Here is a 13,348-nt window from a genome sequence, read left to right on the forward strand (position 1 = left end):
TACATAAATATTTACACAGCCTATCACCTTGTTTGTTTGTTTTTTTTAACCTAGCCATGATAGGCTATGTAAATCTTTACGTAGCCTATCACGTCTTTTCTTTTTCTTTTAACACTGGAAATGGCGGCGGTGGCAGCCAGTTGGAAGACCAGCCGCCGCCGCTGCCAAAACCACCGCCGGAACCACCACCGGAGCCGCCGCCGCCCAGAAGATCTGCCCCAGGTAAGTCTCGTCCCGGGGGGGATCCGCGGGGGGGGCGGGGGCAGGCCGTTCCGACACGGAGTTCGGGGGGCCGACTGCACTGGCATTCAGCCTCCCCGAGATCCGTGGCGGAATTCTCTGCCATCCCTAGATATAGGCTGATCCTTAAAGGAATGTATCACAAGTTTGGTACAAATAGCTTTATGTATCTATTACCGATGTGTTTTTATTTGATGTGCTTTATGATTTCATTATAATTTTGTATACTTTATTATTGTTAGCCCCTCTGAGTACTATAGTTAGTGGAAAGGTGAGATAGAAATATAATAAAGAAATAGTTCAGTATTTTAGAGGCAAAAACTTCAATCACAAAAGTGGAGAACATGTTTTTCTGGAATTTCTGTAATGTTATACCAGAAGTCTAAGCTCAGAAATAAATATCTGCATAAGGGCGCAATCCTGTTGAGATAGTCGGTAGCCTCCAAAATCAGACTTGTGCTGTATAAGTTCACGGAATTGTTGTGAAAATAGAGTTGCATACCCCATCAGTGGCACCCAAAGCAACCTAGAGAAAGGGCAAGGTAGAAATGGGATAAAGAAATGTTTGATTTATCGGGTATGTGGTATGTGAAGAGACTGAATCTTCCTGCTCTGCGCTTTTGACACATTGGATGTTAGAACTCATTCTGCTCTGGAGACATATGTGATCCAGGAAATCAGTGATCCGTCTCCCAATTATTTTACATTAAAACAGATGCAAGAGGTCCAAATCTGATCTGGGGGAAGCACTAGAGGAACGGGTTATTTAACCCATCCCCCCATGCTGTTTTCGTGATTTGTGTACCCCTCTTCCACCAACATAGCATAATGGCATGATGCTAAAAGTATAATGGAGGTTGGGAATCAGATATGCCAAGTGGAAGCTGGTGGCTTCAGTTTCAGAGGGGTGGTGATTCCATTCTGGATTTTAGTTAGAACCAGAGCTCTAAAGGTTCTAACCATGGTGCTGAAACCGATCCCCAAAATGCTTTTTTCCGAAAATGGAGCCACCAGCCTCCACTGGTATGAAGGTTTGAGTCTTACAAAGGCAAGGAAAAAGGTCCGGCCTAGAGACCTGAGGGTTTTTTGTTGGGAGGGGGTAACCCTGAGAAGAGTAGTTTCATTTCCCTGGTTAAGTTTCAGTTTCATTTCCCGAGATACGTTTCATTTCTTCCGTTTTGAAGCAGTACTTTTGGTTTTGAGGGAGGAGGGTATAAAAAAGACAGCAAGAGAGCCAGTAAGAGCAGAGTCGGGGAGACCAAAGCCTGAAGAGGGAGCAGGAAGAAGAAGCCTGGAAGTCTAAGTACAGTTAGGGTAAAGGAACTTGAGTTTTTGCAACCTTTATTTTCTCTTAATGCCTTTGGTATCACTCAGCTCTATTCTGTAAATAACTTTAGTTGTAATTTGCCTACTTTAATTTACCAGTAAACTGTTGTGGTTAACACCCAAGTGTCTGAAGTGCTGATCACCCCATGTCTACAGCCTAAACGCCATGTTACTGGGAAGAGGAAGTTTAAAAGAAGGAAGGTGGGACTCTTAAGGAGGCAAGAGATCCTTAAGGGGTTGCTGAGGTGGTCCAGGCAATAAAGACAACTGGATATGCCTACATTTTCCACCTGTGTGGGGCTAATGGCAACTTGGCAGGGAGAGATTCAAATCAGGAAAAAGGCATGGGGAAAGAGATAAACACCTCCTTCCCCGGTGCTGTGATTTGATCAAATCCTGAAGCCCTGCATCCATTTAAAGTAAGCACTGGAGACATCCTATTACCTTTCTCCCACATCATGTGTGGTATGGCTTTTGGGAGGTGTGAACAAAAGTTGCTGAAAGTAGTATGCAAAAACATAGTGTGAATCAGCTCCTATGCTTAATCCCAGTCACCCAATGGCCATCCACAGAGAAAGCTCCTATAATGCTTTGTACTCCAGCAGAAGAAAATGGTAGACCTGTTATTGAGAATATGTTTAACTGCACCCCTGAAATTTGAGCTTGTCGCCCAGGTGGTATCGTCATTAATAAGATATTCTGCTGCACTGATTTTAGGATTTCAGAAGGCATAGAGAGATGGAAGCTTTCTCTAGAGAACATACTACATTATATTCTATATTACATGTACTGGAGCCCTTATGCAGTAGTATCACCAGGCTGGCCCATCTACTGGACAGATGGGATGCTTGTCCAAATTGCTGAGTTTGCAGGAAGTGCCCATGGATTAGCCACCTGTGATCTTGAATGCACCAGCCTTGAACCTGAGTCTTCTCCGCAGTGCACAGAATACACAAATCAGCAGCTTCTCAAGTCTGTAAATATATGCAGCAGAACTGAGCAACTATTGGTCCTCTTCGTCCTGAAATACCTGGTACGTCGAATTTCCCCATACAATTATTTCCACTAAACCGCCCTTTGTGGTTTTGATTAATGCTAATTTAGAGGGCTGTGTTAATGCAGGAGGATTTAGCAACCTTTAGGGAGAAGCATTTTTTCACCTTGGTGCCCAGCCCAAAGAGTGCCGTCAGTCTCACCTACACAGCCAGACACACCCAAACCCAAATCTCGTGATTGTGGTTGAAAGCTGAAAAAAGTGAGGCTCCATCATGTAAGGCTCAATCCAGCTAAAGCCATTCATGAGGGACTGCAATACAAGCAATGGGGCTGCCTTGGTTTCAATGCAACTTAGTTCTACGGCAACATTTAAAGAGAGTCACACCTCACTTTAACTTTAGCTTGATTGGAAACTATAGGTTAAACCACGGTTTTCTGTGTTTATTCTGTGTTTCTGAGATCATAGCAAAATTCTGAGACAGGTAGGGATGTATTTATTTATTTATTTATTTATTTATTAAATTTATTAATCGCCCATCTGACTGGTCACCCAGCCACTCTGGGCGATGTACAACCCACCATAAAACAATTTAAAACAATAAAATTTTACCATAATTTTTTTTTTAAATACCCTAACCCACCCCAAATGCCCGCCTGAACAACCACGTTTTTAATGCACGACGGAAGCTTATTAAAGAGGGGGCATGACGGAGTTCCCTAGAGAGGGAGTTCCACAGAGTGGGGGCCACCACAGAAAAGGCCCTCTCCCTCGTCCCCACCAGTCTAGCTGTCCTGGCTGATGGGACAGAGAGAAGGCCATCCGAGGCTGATCTTGTTAAGCGGCCTGTCTGGTGTTGCTGGAGGCGCTCCTTAAGATAGGCTGGGCCGGAACCATATAGGGTTTTAAAGGTCAAAACCAACACCTTGAATTTGGCCCAGAAAACAACTGGTAACCAGTGCAACTCCTTCAGCACTGGAGTGATGTGATCTCGCCGGCAGCTGCCTTTAATCAGGCGAGCTGCCGCGTTCTGTACCAGCTGCAGCTTCCAAACCGTCTTCAAGGGTAACCCCACGTAGAGCGCATTACAGTAGTCTAAACGAGAGGAGACCAGGGCATGTACTACCGATGGGAGCAGATGGTCAGGAAGGAAGGGGCGCAGCCGCCGTATCAGATGGAGTTGATACAGCACTGTCCGGCTCACAGCTGACACCTGAGCTGCCATGGACAGCTGGGAGTCCAAAATGACCCCCAGGCTGCGGACCTGGTCTTTCAAGGGTAGCCGTACCCCATTCAACACCAGGTCAACATCTCCCAGCCTCCTCTTGTCTCCCACCAAAAGTACCTCGGTCTTGTCAGGGTTCAGCTTCAGCTTATTCCTCCCCATCCAGCCACTCACCGTCTCCAGACATTTGGACAGGGATTCTACGGCCAACCTTGGTGAAGATTTGAATGAGAGGTAGAGCTGCGTGTCATCCGCATATTGATGACACTGCACCCCAAACCTCCTGATGATAGCCCCCAGTGGCTTCACATAGATGTTAAATAGCATCGGGGAGAGGATGGAACCCTGTGGCACCCCACAAGTAAGTGGCCACTGGTCCGAAACCTCCTCTCCCAGTGCTACCCTCTGGTACCTGCCGGAGAGGAAGGACCGGAACCACCGCAATACAGTGTCTCCAATGCCCAACCCCTCCAGGCGGTCCAGGAGGATACCGTGGTCAATGGTATCGAAAGCCGCTGAGAGGTCGAGGAGAACAAGGAAGGAGCATTCACCCCTATCCAGAGCCCTCCTCATATCATCCACCAAGGCGACAATGGCCGTTTCTGTCCCATGCCCAGGCCTGAAGCCTGACTGAAATGGGTCTAGATAATCAGTTTCTTCCAAGTGTGCTTTCAACTGCACCGCCACCACCCGCTCAATCACCTTGCCCAAAAATGGCAGATTCGAGACTGGGCGAAAGTTGTTCAGAACTTGAGGATCCAAGGAGGGCTTCTTTAAGAGCGGTCTTATCACTGCCTCCTTGAGGGCTGATGGCATCACTCCCTCCTCAAGGGAGGCGTTCACCACCGCCTTGATCCCCTCACCCATTCTCTCTCTGCAGCTCATAATGAGCCAAGATGGGCAAGTATCAAGTAAGCAGGTGGTCGGCCTTACAGATGAAAGCACCTTGTCCACTTCATCAGGAGGAAGAAGCTGGAACTGATCCCACAAAATCGGTTTGCCACAGGCCGCCTCTTGCTCACTAACTGTATCCACAGTGTGCAGAGTAACACGAATCTCGGGATCACTGGCGAAACGGTCTGCCCCCCCTCCCCCCGCCCCCCCCGGGACGGGACTTACCTTGGGCGAATCTCCCTGGCGGCGGCAGCAGTTCGGCGGCGGTTCGGCAGCGGTTCGGCGGCGGTTTGGCGGCGGTTTGGCGGCAGCAGCTGGTCTTCCGGTCTGCCACCGCCGCCATTTCCAGTAAAAAAAAAAAAACGTGATAGGCTACGTAAAGATTTACGTAGCCTATCATGGCTAGATTTTTTAAAAATACCATGATAGGCTACGTAAATGTTTACGTAGCCTAACACGGCTGATTTAAAGGGGAAAAAAATGCGTGTATGCAAATGGCGGCACCCATGGGCGCCGCCATTTGCGTTCCTTCTTTTGACACGTCTTAGTCTACGTAAACATTTACGTAGACTACGAGGAAAATAAGGGGAACTCAAGTAGCGTAGATGCCCATGGGCGCCGCCATTTGCATACACGCGGTTTGTTTTTGTTTTTTTTACTCAGCCGTGATAGGCTATGTAAACTTTTACGTAGCCTATCACAGATGACTGCAGGGACGCAAACAGCGGCAGCTATGGCCGCCGCCATTTGCAGACCTGGCCGGCCAGGATTTGCGGTGGGAGGGACGGGGCGCCTCCCTCCCCGGCCAGAATTTCGGGGGGGGAGGGACGGGGCGCCTCTCCCCCACCGCGAATCAAATTTCGTAAAAGGTAAGTGACTTTCGTACATCCCTAGGACAGACCAAAGAAAAACAAGGCAGTCGCAAAACTGCTCTGGAACTGCAGTGGAGAGGAATGGTTGAAACATCCCAAGCACTAACCAATTGGCACCAACAGAAGGCTTTTTATATTCACACTAAAACATCCCAAGAAATCCCAGAAGGATTCCCCCTGTCCACCCAGAGCTCGCCCCAGAAGAGGAAAAGTATGTTTAGACAGAACATGATAAAGGACCCTTCAAAACCATTTCCAGTGTTCTAGAAAAGTTATGTTTGTCTTCACCTTAGTTTTAGAGATAGATGGTATGAAAGCAGACACTGAAGTTTTCTTAAATATTTCTTAAATATTTTCCTTCACAGAGTAGTGGGGCAACAGTTTGCTTCCTCACTGATACCGCAAAAGTAACAGCTCTTCTCAGTTTTCCATGCTGTTATAAATTAATGTATAAATTAATACATCTAAGGATTAACACAATCCACCCATTTATACTGTGGGAGATTTGAAATTGATCAGATATTTCTGACATCAGCATTTGAGTTACTTAAGTTAAGCTGTCTGCAGAAACCAAATGAAATCTACACTGTGTGGGATAATCTTCAGGAGGTTTGAAAGGTGATGAGCTAACACCTGATGATCAAGCAGCTGTTGCAATGCTCTACAGAAACAAACAGGGATCCTGATATGATCTGGACATTGTGATCTGTGATGCTTATTTAATTATCTGCCGGTGATGGCCCTTTTACTCATGATGTTTATCCGAGTCTACAGAAAGATTTCCAACAGTCTCCATATGCCCCCCTCTCTTTTAAGGAAAGAGGATTCCCCACCACCGCCACACCCATTGTTCAGACTACTTCTGTGATGGTATTTAAACATTTAAGGGCACAACCCTATGCATGTTTAGACAGAGAAGGAAGAAGCTGGCTGGGAGATGCTGGGAGCTGTAGGCCTTTTCTCTGTCTAAACATGCATAGGATTGCACCCTAAATGATGCAGTGCACCAGACAGAAAGTTTGGGTGGATCCTGCTACCTCTGCCAGTAGCACATGCAAGGCAGGGTGCGCAGAGACCAGCCATGTGCACAACCACACCAGGAGTTGTGTATGGATAGCCAATAACAGCCTCAGCAGTACTGATCCCTGGGAGCTGTGTATGTGCAGATATTCCCCTATACACACCATAGCTGTGAGAAAAGCATGCCTGTACGCAAAGCTGACTCCGGCAATCTGAGGCCCCAAGCACCTCCCAGTCAGGCACCTAGTGACGAATGCCCCTCTTGTACCGGGGAAGGTCTTCATGTTTGTTACCTATATTATTATTTATTTATTATTATTAAATTTATTAATCGCCCATCTGGCTGGTCACCCAGCCACTCTGGGCGATGTACAGCATATAATAAAACAGTTTAAAATAATAAAATCCTACAATAAAAACGTTTTCTAAAATACCCTAACCCACCCCAAATGCCTGCCAGAACAACCACGTTTTTAATGCACGGCGGAAGCTCATTAAAGAGGGGGCATGGCAGAGTTCCCTAGGGAGGGAGCTCCACAGAGTGGGGGCCACCACAGAGAAGGCCCTCTCCCTCATCCCCACCAGTCTAGCTGTCCTGGCTGATGGGACAGAGAGAAGGCCATCCAAGGCTGATCTTGTTAAGCGGCCTGTCTGGTGTTGCTGGAGGCGCCTAGTAGTCTCCCAACTTCTATCCACGCAGGACAAGAGGCAGAGTGAGAAAGCCAGGCTGCTGTCACTGAGCGATGCTGAAAGCAGAGAGGAGCGGAAGGGGCTGAGTAAACTGGAGTTAACATGCCTGTCCATTGACCAATGGTGGCATCAAGCCATGCTTGCCACTGAAGGCCACTGGGTGGACTGACTGACTTATATGCCTCCTCGCCTATCAGCTTCCAGTGTATCAATGTGCTCTCCATAGCCCACTGTCACTCACTGCTTCGCAAATGGTAAAGGGGCCACCTGCAGTTCAGGTCTGTGGGACCTGTCCCACACATGGCGAGTGTGATCCTCCAATAATGTTCCAGACACATCTGTCCAATGAAGTGGGCAGCACCCACAAATTAGGGCACTCACCCAGTTAAAGAAATCTTAGTTGATTAACGGCATGAGTTTTAGGGAGCAATCCCATGCTCCCTGGGAAGGCGGCTGAGGGGCCATAGTGGAAGCCTTGCTCTGTTGCTGGGGGGGGGGGTCTGATGGCAGGATGGCACACCCACCACTGGAGGTCCGCCTGCTGCTGTGGTGGAAAGCCCCGCCATCATTGTTCGGTTCCATTACCGATAAGAGCCAAAATGGGGTACTCTGGGGGTGAGGCAGGGGAAGCCATGGATCTGTGCCCCCTTGTCCCCCCCCCCACAAACCTAAACAGGATCCAAAACTATAACAGCCCCAGAGCTTATGGTCAATGGAAGGGAAAGAAAAAAAGAAGGGCAGAAGAAAAAATAGAACTACTTCTTGTCATCAGAGTCGCTGGGGTGGTGAAGGTGCTGGACCAGTGCCTGGAGGCTGTAGTGGGCTGAATGAGGGCCAATGGACTGAAGCTAAATCCTGACAAGACAGAAGCTCTGTGGAGTGGTGGTTCCTGAGTCTGGGAATTGGGTAAGTGACCCATCCTGGGTGGGGTTGCACTCCCCCTGAAGGAGCAGGTGCATAGCTTGGGAGTACTCCTAGATCCATCCCTGTCACTGGAGCCCCAGGTGGACTCCGTGGCCCAGAGTACTTGGAGCCAGCTTTCGCTGATCCAGCAGCTACGGCCTTTCCTGGACAGGGATAACCTAGCCAGAGTAGTGCATGCGCTGGGAACTTCCCGATTAGACTACTGCAATGCAGTTTACGTGGGGCTGCCCTTGAAGACGACTCCGAAGTTGTGGCTAGTGCAAAATGCAGCAGCTAGACTGATGACCAGAACATCTCGTAAAGATCATATAGCACCAGTTTTAAAGGAATTGCACTGGCTGCCAATATGCTTCTGGTCAGGATTCAAGGTTTTGGTGATGACATTTAAAGCCCTAAGCGGCTCAGGACCTCGATATTTGAGGGAGCGCCTCCCCCTATATATGCCTACCCGAGGACTGAGATCTGTTGGAGGGGCCCTCCTCTGTGTCCCACCAGTTCAAGACATACACTATGGTGGGACATGGGAGAGGGCCTTCTCTGCTGTGGCACCCCGGTTGTGGAATGCCCTCCCCTCGGAGGCCCAACTGGCACAGATGTTGGTTTAGTTTTAGTTTCAGCACCAAGTCAAAACATAGCTTTTCATCAGACTTTTGAGGGCTAAATGCATTCCCTAAAGTTGCACACTGTTTTAAGTGATTTATTGTTTTAGGTTTAAAAATTGGTATTAACTTGTTTAATGGTTTGATATGCTTTTAGCTGTTTACATTATTTACTGTTTTATACTGTTTAAATTGATTTTATCTCTATGCCACCCTGAGATCTTAATGATATGAGGCGGGATACAAGTGTTTTAAATACATACATACATACATACGTACATATATAGATACATAGCCACCACCCCATACTTCATGCCTTGGCCTGGACTGGCCTGGCCACAGCAAGCCAGCAGGGCTGTGGATGTGACCATTGCTGTGACACAGAATCTCCCCACCACCATCCGTCAATTGCTCCATCTGTCAATTAATCAAGGAATTAAAGTTTGCATCGAAAACAATCATTCTGAAGCAAAAGGATATTTTCTTGCACAGGCATACCCTCCTGTCTGTGGGATAAAGGTGAATGCCTCTTTTAAGATGGTGCTTGACCCCTGTGTTTTTTAAAATAAGTACTTGTATTAAAAATAATATTTTTCAAAAATTCTCCCGCCCAATTCATGGAGCGCCTTTTTAGTCGATCAAAACTTTTAAAATAAATTAATCAAATCCAGGGGTGGGAAACTTGTGGTCCTTTAGTTATTATTGGACTGCAGTCCCTCACCATTGGCTAGGCTAGCTAGGGCTGATGGGAGTTGGAGTCCAACAACATCTGGAGAGCCACAAGTTGACCACCCCTTATCTAACCATTGAATCAAGTAAACATTGCCACCTACTCCAAATGAAGTCCTCTGGTACCCACCGGCTTACAGATTATATTCAACATCTGCAACAGGGATGAGCAAAGCAGTGCACAAAGTCCTGTTAAGAAGACTGGGCTAAAAGACTACTTTCTTTCCTTATAACCCTAACGACATTTAGACAAATGGATCAAAGGCCAGAAATGAGAGCTGTTTGGGTTGGTGCAGGAAAGACAGGAACCGTAGCTCCCTATGCCAATGTTATGATCAATGAGAGAGCCACTGTGGTGTAGTGGTTAAAGTGTTGGATTGGGAGTGGGCAGACCTCAGTTCAAGTCCCTATTCAGCCATGAAGCTCTCTGGGTAGCTAGCTTTGGGCCAGTTACTGACTCTCAACCTACCTCACAGAGTTGTTGTGAGGATAAAATGGAGAGGAGGAGGAGAATCGTGTATGCTGCCTTGGGCTCCTTGAAGGAAAAGGCAAGAGATTTATTGATTTATTACATTTATATCCTGCCTTTTTTTGTCCTTAAGGAACCCAAGGCGGCATACGTAAACCTCCTCCTCTCTGTTTGACCCTCACAACAGCAACCCTGTGAGGTAGATTGAGAGCTGAGAATCTGTGACTGGCCCAGAGTCACCCAGTGAGCTTCCATGGCCGAGTGGGGACTAGAACCCGGATCTCCCGGATCTCAGTCCAGCACTCTAGCTACTACACCACACTGGCTGTCATTCACTCAGTCTTCTGAAACCAAATCCAATACACATAAAGAGGAGCCTTTTTAGCAGCTGGAGACTCACCAAACAAGAAGCTGAGCATCTTTCCAAAGTCCTGGTTTCAGTTTTATTTTAAATTGGATTGTTTATATATTGCTTTAGTATGTTGCTAGCTGCCCAATGTCTTTGGCCTGGGGTGAGGCTTAGCAGGGCCATGCTACCCTGAGAGAGTTCCTGTTAAAGGATGCACCACTTTACGGCTACACCACTGCTCTGCCAGCAGGCAGGGGACACATCTTCCACAACGTGGGGAAGTTGGTCTGATTATTTCATTTTATTTATTTATTACATTTTTATCCCGCCTTTTTTCCTCCTTAAGGAACCCAAGGCGGCATATGTAATCCTCCTCCTCTCTGTTTGACCCTCACAACAGCAACCCTGTCAGGTAGGTTGAGAGCTGAGAGTCTGTGACTGGCCCAAAGTCACCCAGTGAGCTTCCATGGCTGAGTGGGGACTAGAACCCGGATCTCCCAGCTCCCAGTCCAGCACTCTCGCCACTACACCACACTGGCTCTCTATACTACACTACTCTACACTACACATAAATGTAACAAATAAATGTGTGGATATCAAGCACAGAAAGGGATGGGGCTAGTCAGCCTGATCATTGCACAGGGCTTTCAAATGTTCTCATTAGAGGATTTAATGGGCTCATAAAACCTGAGCATTAATTTTGTTAAAGGTTGTTTAAGGTTGCATACAGTTTGTATTAAGTTCTTGGAGCTCCCTTCCAGGCAGAGGAGCTAAGGAACTCACAGACTCTCAGCCCAACCCACCTCACAGGGTTGTTGTTGTGAGGATAAAATGGAGAGAAGGAGGAGGATCATGTAAGCCACCTTGGGTTCCTTGCAAGAGGAAAAAAGGCGGGGTATAAATGCAATAAATAAATAAATAAATAAGGAACGACTTCGCCTGTATAAAATAGGAGATGTGTTGGATTTGTCATGTCCTGTGGCCACAGCAAGTGGGAAGGTGAAATGTGCAGACAAAACCAGAAAGGGCAAAAGGAAAATATAAATGCTTCCTTATTTGTAAAGCTATTTCCCCCTCCTCCTTTAAGCCCCTCTTAAGAACCGCTGCTTCTTCAGCAAAACGTTTTCTAAACCGCCGTGTCAAGGAACTTGGAGCTCGAACTGAGAACTTGGTGCCTCGACACTTGGAACCGCCTAGCCAAGTAAGCGACCTGGAACTGCCTGTGCTCAGGCCTCAGAGCCCTCTTCAGTTCAGACACAGGTGGGAAACAGGGGTGTGAACATCGGCCCCTGTGATTGGCAGTCTGTATCACCTTAAAGCTTCTGGATTGGCTAGGTCTGATTCCAATTCCAGGAGGCTGGCCAACAGAACAATACCTTTTGCTAGTATTAGTCCCTGAACGGGTGGAGGAGAGAGCAGCTCAGGAACCAGGGTTGATTACAGGGTTTAACTCGTTGATGTGGAACGTCATTCACTCCTCTGAACTTCATCATCCCATGCACTGCATGCCGTCTTCATTCCACGTGTAGGCTATTCCACAAGCACCCTCGCTCACTGGGCACATGGGAGGTCAGCTTCAAGAAGGCAGACATAATCTTTTGCTCAGCAGGCTCATCAACAGCTCATCACAGGATGACCACAAGACTCGGCCAAACAGATCTGATTTCCATGAAAGCAGGCGCCCCTGTTTACACTCAGATAGTCTCCCTTTTCCAGATGGGTGGGATGACCGTTGGGCTCATCTACTTTTTGTCTGCTAAACCATAAGAACAGTCTTGCTGGATCAGTCCAAGGGCCCATTCATCCCAGCACCTCGAACCTTGGGGCCTTGTAGCCACAGAAACAAGGGATGTAAGATCTTGATCGGTCCCTAGCTGAAGGATCATTGGCTGGTGATCAGCAAGAACATCAGCCTAGGTAGCTCCAGAACTTGTCCGGAAGATCAACAGCCACAGAGAGCTTGCTTGTGTCCCCCTCCCTGTCCAAGAGAATCCTGCCAGAATGGTCCATTCTGTCACTATGACACTGATCTGCCTCTTCTACCTGTTGACTCCACTCCCCTTCCCTTATGTGTGCAGTTGTCTCTGAAACTGTAAGCCTGAGGGCAGGCTCTGTGTCTGCATTTCGTTTTATATGCATAAAATAAACACACCGACCGTGATGTCCAGCAATGGAAGAGAGCTACTTGAGACAGGAAAGAAAGGAATTTTGCACCATGCTAGTTAATGGGCCCATAGCACTATATGGCACCCTTGTATGTGCTAAAAGAGATTGAGAAGCACTCCCTGCTGGATACAGTGGAAGATGACACAGGATCCCGGTTGACTGTCTCCACCCCTCCAGCTGTCAGGAAAATGCAGGGGACCTCTGTTGTTGCATAGTAATTAAATATTGCATGTCAACATGGATGATCTCATTCATTCCTGCAAATAAATTGCTGTGCCACGCAATATACTTGAGTAAGTAATCTTGGTGTCCTCCAAGTGGTTGGAGGCAGTAATGCTGTGTCTTGTTTTTCTACCACCTTCAGCTTGAAATGGATTGCTTCTTGTGCACTAAAGCTGCCCCTCAAGGCAGATGGTTTAAACAGGACCTCTTCAAACCGGACCTTCTTCAGACCAGGGCTTTCAGAACTAGAACATCGTCTTTGCACAGAAACTTAGGATGAAATGCTGTTACAGTCAGAGTTGAAGATTTATGTAATATTCAACACAATTAGTATTTAAGGGTGCAATCATATGGGGATAGGCGGCCGCCTCCGAACCCGGAGGCGACCGCCTATCCAATGCAGGGCAGGAGAAGCCCGGAGGGGATCGTTCCCTCAGCACTTCTCCTGCCCTCCAATTGCGGCTAGAAAGCTGATTTCGGCTGTCTAGCCACAGGAAGGCAGAGCGGGGGAGGAGGCTGCTGGACGACACATAGGATGTGTCGTACCGGCATTTACGCCTTCCCTGCCCCAAAACACCCCCTGGAACACCCTGTTTTGGCCACTCTGGGCTCCTCTTGCAAGCATGGAG

This window comes from Heloderma suspectum, chromosome 6 (genome assembly GCF_057233095.1).
Source record: "Heloderma suspectum isolate Gila_16-S chromosome 6, 16-S_ref, whole genome shotgun sequence".
Lineage (NCBI taxonomy): Eukaryota > Metazoa > Chordata > Lepidosauria > Squamata > Helodermatidae > Heloderma > Heloderma suspectum.